Raw genomic sequence first — 7,327 nt, 5'->3', positions numbered from 1 at the left:
TTTTTTTTTTTTTTTTTTTTTTTTTTTTTTTTTTTTTTTTTATCTGAGGTCATCCGTCTAAGGCTGACAGACAAGTGAGGAACAGGGGTAGCTCCTTCAAGGACTAAGAAGTAGAAGCAATGAAGGAGAAATCACTTTCATTATTGGAACTGAACAGCACAGAATATACAATGGTGGGCTTGAGCCCCAAATCCGAAGTGCTGAGAAGGACGCCACAGTCCTAAGCGTATTAGCTTTACCCTTCTTCTGCAGAGAGCACCTGCAGACATCTCCTGGACAGCCGCAAACCAAATTAATAGCCTATAGTGTTCTCATGTAGCATCTAATTTAGTCCAAGGGAAGGAAGCCCTTAGGCCACTTACAGCGACTTACGTAATGAGAAAGTGTGTCTTTGCTCATGAATGAATGAGAACTGCTGGAATGAACACGGCAGAGCCAGGCAGGAATGGAGGTACTCCTGGGAAAGGCCTAGCACACATTCCTCAGCGGGTATGCCCAGAGCATCGCCCCCTTTTCTTCTGGAGCACACGGATGGATGCACCTGTATTCAGGAGACGTGGCCCCGTCTGGAGAGTGACGCGTTGCTCCTCGGTGGGTGTTCTACAGGGATGACTTCCCCAGTGCTCCGCTGCCCACGTTTTAGGCAAACCCAGCATGGTAAGCGGGGAGGCCCCCTGCAGGGGCCCTGAGCAGTGAAGAATGTTCTCACTCAAGCTGCTCGCTGGCTGTTCCCCATCAGGACGTGGCCCCTGAGCCCAAGGAGACCCCACGAGTTCATGCAGACGTCTCAGCAAAAGCTGAAGACACAGGATTGATTTTTGTCTTCTTCGCTATCCCCTCCTTCGTGACAGCTACTCCTGTCAGTTGCTGTGGATATGAAGATGAATAAAGTAGTGAGAGCCAAATAAACAAGCAACAGGGCAATGATCCAGTGAGACCCACGCTTGGGGTGGAGGCCGGGGCAGCAGGCAGGATCAGGCCGGAGAAGGTCAGGAAGAGGGAGCTGAGGCTGGCAGGGCCCTGTGCCAAGAAAGGGGCACATCTCCTGGGCAGCTGTAAACTACATGCATAGCCTATAGTGTTCTCATGTAGCATCTAATTTAGTCCAGGAAGGAAGCCCTTAAGCCACTTACAGAGACTTCCATAAAGAGAAAGTGCATCTTTGCTCATGAGTTAATGAAAATTGTGGATATGAATGGGGCAAAGCCAGGGAGGAGGGTGCTCAGCCTGAGGGTCACAAGGACGGGCCTGTATGGGGCTCTGTACAGGACAACACAGGAGGAAGAATGTGGCCGAAGAAGCAGAACCCACAATTTTGTTGAAAAAAGCCTTACAATGTGTTAAGAAATTGGGCTAAAGGGGTATCTTTGAAACTATTTTCTAACTTTTTATTTAGAAGCCAATTCTGAACATAAAAGTATATTGCTAAAAGAATGTACAACATCTTCATAAGCATATTTTCTGGAAAGAAATACATACTCATAGTTTATCTACTTTGTATCATCTGCTAACTATTAAAATTAATGGAATACAGAATACAGCCTGGCATTTTATTATGACTTTGGCATAGAACCACGAACACTTTTGAAAAACAGGGAGGACCTCCATTGTCATCTCATCTACTCTTACGTTTTTGCCAAACAAGGCAGTAAGCTACAGGGAGGATGAACGGTTCATTCAGGGTCCTGGGAAAATGCGGGTAGCCTCACGGTTTGGAGACCATGCAGCGACCCACTTCAGGGGCTGGGTGACACCAGCCAGCAGGGAGAGTGACACCAAGGAGGGGACACTCACTGCAGGCACAGGGTGCTTCTTAGAAGCATGCATGGCTCGTCTCTGATGCGAAGGAACCATAGGCCACCGGATGCAGGTTTCCAGGGACATTAAGCTCCCTGCACCCCCCAGCAGTGCCACCACAGAAAGTTACAAGTGAGATGCTCAGGTGTCAGCTGGCCTCTAGGGAACTGTTCCCCCACAGTGGGGGCTGAAAGTAGGAGGCCAAAGAGCCTCTGCCATTCCCTGCTGCGACACCCAGCGCTGTGCCTTGGGTGCTTCCTGTCTAAGAAAACACAAAGCTGGCATCGGAAACCAGGACCCCACTTTCTCAGCCCTGTTCCTTCGGCGAGCGAGCAGGGCCACCGTGGAAACTCTGCTTTAAAAGCCGCTCCGCTGCCTTGTGTTTCTTTAGACGCATTTGTCTGATTGTCCCCTGGGTCCCCACATCTTGCAGTATAGAAAACTGTATTTACTCATGAATATTATTTATTTCCCACCACAGACCATTTTTTTAAAATCTCATTTGAATTATTTATTTTTCTTTGAAGAATGCTGAGCAGAAAGGTTCATTTGCATGCCGGTTGCAGGAGTAGAGGCAGCCTGGGAGTTCTACCTGCGGAACAGGACAGGCCGGATAAATCAAGAGGCCAGCAGCGCTCTGCAGGGCTCTCCCAGGCAGCACATCCATCAGGCCTGCCTGGCCCTGGACCGAGGACTCGAGCCCAGGTGCCTCATGAGCACGGACAGGTAGTGCCACCCGCTCGGCCTCTGTGGGGACTGGGTTCAGTGGCTTCTTTCCTTGCTGAAATTTAGTGGCAGTGAGATCATAGCTGTAGAATTTCCAGGTGTGTAGGCAGGTATGATGTGGGTCGTCATTCTCCCAAGCTCTCTTCTTAGTCTTAGATAGGGCGGTTCATTGCACATGTAGAGCCGAGAAGCTGGGACTCGGGGCGTCCTCAGTAACCTCCCAGCTTCAGGGGCTCGCGGCCAGCTGATGTCTCCTGCTGGTGTCTGCCATGCAATGAGAAATAAGGGTCTGCTCTGGCCAGGTGCAGGGGCTGGGGTTGGATCCCTGGCGTACCCTTCCAGCCCTGCCCCTGGGCACACTGACACAGCGACTGAGACTGGACATTGTAGCACATGCCTGTAATCCCAGAGCTTGGGAGGCTGAGAACAGGAGAATCACTATGAGTCTGATCTGTGTAGTGAGACCCTGTAGGCCCAGTACTGAATACAGAAGAAGGAGAAGGAGAAGGAGAAGGAGAAGGAGAAGGAGAAGGAGAAGGAGAAGGAGAAGGAGAAGGAGAAGAAAGAAAGAAAGAAAGAAAGAAAGAAAGAAAGAAAGAAAGAAAGAAAGAAAGAAAGGCAGGCCTGTGCCTCCATCCTGTGCTGCCCGGTGGCTGGAGCCAGGCTTGCTTCAGGCGAAGCCAGACCCCATTTCCTCCCCTTGCGGGGAGGCTGGAGAGTTTGAGCCCTGATCCCAAGGTTCCTTGTCTGTAGGGCAGGAGCTGCCTAGCAAATGCATGTGCAGCTAAAGGGGGAGAACCTTCTAACACACGTCTTTACTCTCTGTGATGAACTTCGAGTCCAGTGCTGGTCATGTTCCTGCTTTTCTTTCTGTGTAGCCTCTGCTCTTATTAACCCACTTCTCCATAAAAGTGAATTGCAGCCACAGACAAGGAAACCTCCCTCTCTCTTTGGGGTGAACTTCAGCACTGCACACCAGGGCGTCTCCCCCTCTGGGAAACATCCTGACTCCCAGTCCCGATGAGGTGCCCCAGCATAGCACGGCACAGGGCTCTACTTCCTGGTGTGCCACCTTGGCCCGGTCAGAAGACCCCCAGTTTAGACACTGTGCCTTGTCCAGCAGGATCCCCGTGGCCTGGCACAGGACCAGGCAGAGGGCGGAGACTGAGGTGCGCACAATGGCTCTATTGAGCATCGTGGTTTAGATCTTAAATGTGCTGCCAAGGCCCCTGTAGAGAGGGCCTCACCACCACATGCTGCTGCTGCTGCTGCTGCTGCTGCTGCTGCTGCTGGAAATTAGTATAATTTAAGGACATGGAACTTAGTGGAAGAAAGTTATTTGGAACCATGCTCTCAGTATCAGGACCCGAGCCTCCCCATTTGTCTCTCTCTCTGTCTGTCTGTCTCTCTCCCTCCCATCCTCCCTGCTGCCCTCCCTCTCCCTCTACCTCCTTCCCTCCACTTCCTCCCTCCCTTGCCCCTCCGCCCTCCTCCATCCCCCTCCCTCTCTCCCTTCCCCCTTCCTTCCCTCCCTCACTCCCTCTGTCTCTCCCTCCCTCCCTGTCCATCCCTTTGTCTCTCCCCTTCTCCCCCCTCCGCCATCCCTCTCTCCCCTCTCTCTCCCTCCTGTAATCACCATAAGATAGGCAGCTCTGCTTCGCCATACTCTCCTCACCGTGATGCTTTCTTGCCACCAGCCTAAAGTAAGAAGACCGACCAACCACAGACTGTGACTTTCATAACCAGGATCCAGAGCAGACCTTTCCTCCCTGGGTAATTTCCTCAGCTATTTTGTCACAGTGACAGAACACTGATTAGCACACCAGCATTTCAAACTGGGCAGCTGTTGAAGTCACACACCCTCTCACGCTCAGGGAAACCTTGCACCTTGTACCACTGAGGCTTCTGTTTGTTTTCATAGTGGTTTCCTGTAACTAACTTGAAACAGCTAATGTCCACATGTACCATGGCTCTTTCTTTTAGGAAGGTCATTCTTCCCCCTACTCCACTGTGTCTTCTGAATTGCTCAGTTTCCAGCAAGGGGATCCATTAGTTTGCCTCTGTGGGACCTCAGACCTAGTACTATGCTGTGTCTGTCTGCTTGCCCAGTGCTGTGGAAGAAAAATCGAGAGACGTGAAAAGGCCTGTATACGTCCAAGGCTGCCGTCTGTGTTCACGAGTCAGTCAGTATCTGGTATCTGACAGCCTACATAACAATTCCATGCAAATTCACACACATACACAAAGACTGGTTTACATCACAATGGTTTTCATTAGAATCTTATTAGCATAATTGAAAAGGTGCTAAAATTAATTAACAGTTGTTTTCCCAACTCTTATTTAAAACCATTACTTGACGCTGTAGTAGAGAACATTTTATGAGCTGTTTCTTCACCAATGTAGATGACCGTCAGTATAGCAGTGTCATTTAACATTTGTGTTTCTTTTGCATCCTAATCTCACAAGGTTTTAAATATACAGCAGGCCATTCCCGTGCCATATTGCCTTAAAATATTGATATAATATTTTTTGCAGAAAGAGAAATAACCTGCCATAGTTGATCTGCCTACTGTAGCATAATAACTTAGAAAGCACTGAATTATTTGTCATACTTGAACGATGCCTGACACGGTTCAGAAATCAGGAGAGCATATTTTTCTCTAATTCATAATGAAAACACACATTGTAAATTATAATTCACATCAGAATATAGTTAGTTGCTATTGCAAAATAAAAATAAAAAACTATAGCTCAGAAAAATGGCATAATTTTCCTGTATTGTAGCAATGCAGTGATGAGGGGTTCATTCTGATGTCTTCTATATGGTTTTCAGAACTGGCCCACTGGGTCACATTATAATTGAAAAGAATATCAAGTCCTCTTTGTGTGCTGGAAAATGAGGCACGTTCACTTTCCTGATAAATGACAGCCACTTGACATGCCGCTCTTGGAACTGTCTAGACCTGTGCCCTACGTGGGTGCACTGAGGTGACTTTCAAAGCCAGCCCTCAGCAGAGCTGTGGGACTGCACGGGCACCACACTCTGTGCACACCGAGACTTAAGCAGAAGACCTCGCTGCATGGCTCCAGGGTTCTGTGCACACATGCCCGCCCTCAGCCACCTTGCGTGTCTTAAACATCAGCACTCACGTCAGCTGATGTAGTCCAGAGAAGCAGGACCAAAGGCATGTGTGGGTGCTGTAAAAAGAGACTAATTTATTTTAAGATGTTGCCTTATGCAGTTTGGATATTTGGCAAGTCCAAAGCCTGAGGGACAGTCCAGCAGGCTGGAGCCCCATGGAAGGGGTCAAGTCAGGGCAGCCTGCTGGCTGTTGACCCTCTCTTGGAAGGGAAGGATTTTTTTTTTTCCTATTAAGGCCTTCAAATAATTGGATAAGACTTACTTTCATTCTGGATAATCTGTATTACTCAAAGCCTATTCATTCGTATGGTAACCCTATCTAAAAGTACCTTCATGAGCGCATTTACAGGATCTAGATATCTAGAAAAATGCTGGTTCAAATATCTGTGTGTCAGGGCTTCGCCTACATGCCACACAAAATGAACTGTCACAGCATCATACGACATAGCCAGAGGTAGGGATCCAGCATTTCCAAGCAGAACTTGCCTTGCTGATTCAACATTATTGTTGCACCTTTTCCATCTGAAAGTACATATACATGTTCCTTTTTCTCGGCCTTGTGATGTGTGATTGTGTACATTCAGCACAACACACTTGTATCTGTTTCCTGGTTGGTAGTTGTTCTGTGCGTTCTATGATTTTACGGATGGATTTTTAGCAACTAGTAACAGGCAAGTGTGGAAGAGTTTTTACAAGACCTTGAAATCAGTAGATAAGAGCAAGGGCCACCCTCAGATTTAAGAACTTCCTTCTATTTTGTTAAAAATAATGGTTCTTTCCATGTCTTCATCATTAGCGAGTGATAGCTCCTACCTGGCTATGTGTGCCAACTCCAACCCCTTTACATTTTTGCCAGTGTGAAGGATCCCTTGCTTCACTTTACATTTTGCTGGTTACCTCCAAGGTTTAGCATGTGTTCGGAATAATTGTCTGTCAGCTACCTGAGTCTTTCCCATTTCACTATTGAGCCATGAATAGCAGCGTGTGAATTAGGTCACCTGGCTTGGCCCCAGTGTCCTAGCCATGTGATCTTGCTGAAACGTATCTTTTATTTTTGGTAGTCTTTTTAATCTTCTACTACAGGGGGGCTGGCGAGATAGTTCAGCAATCTAAAGCGCCTGCTTAGGCAAGTTTAGGTAGGTGTAGGAGACCAAGGTTTCATCCCCAGGACCACACGCCATGCCAGCCTCGTCTCCCTGAGGGCAGGCTGAGCTGTCCAAGAAAAAAGTTAATTAAATAAATAAATAATAGCTTTTAAAAAATAAAATAAGAGGGCCGACGAGATAGATCAGTGGACTAAGCACTTGCTAGGCAAGCACAGGGGCCAGGGTTCAATCCTTGGCACCATATGCCACACCAGCCCTGCCCCCGGGCATGCTGAGCCAGTGATGGGGTCTGGGCATGGTGGCGCATGCCTATAATCCTAGAACTAGGGAGGCAGAAAACAGGAGGATCACTACGAGTTTGAGCTATAATGAGAGCCTGCACAAAAAAAGAAAAGAAAAAGAAAGAAATAGGGCCAGGGAGTTATCTCAGTAGAATAAGCAGTTGCCTGGCAAGTTCAAAGTCCTGAGTTCAATCCCTGGTATTGCAAAAAAAGAAAGAAAAAAGGAAGGAAGGAAGGAAGGAAGGAAGGAAGGAAGGAAGGAAGGAAGGAAGGAA

At 48.0% G+C, this 7,327-nt stretch overlaps 1 protein-coding gene across 1 annotated transcript in view; it reads left to right on the top strand.

The window, feature by feature from the left end:
- Positions 1–7,327, top strand: part of Ctnnd2 (catenin delta 2) — a 927,345-nt gene that overhangs the window by 621,374 nt on the left and 298,644 nt on the right. The gene's annotated exons all lie outside the window — the stretch shown is intronic.

The sequence above is a fragment of the Octodon degus genome, unplaced genomic scaffold (genome assembly GCF_000260255.1).
Source record: "Octodon degus isolate 3935 unplaced genomic scaffold, OctDeg1.0 scaffold00008, whole genome shotgun sequence".
NCBI classification, from domain to species: Eukaryota; Metazoa; Chordata; class Mammalia; order Rodentia; family Octodontidae; genus Octodon; species Octodon degus.
The sequence above is the reverse complement of the archived record's forward strand: the minus strand, read 5'-3'. Positions and strand labels throughout refer to the sequence as shown.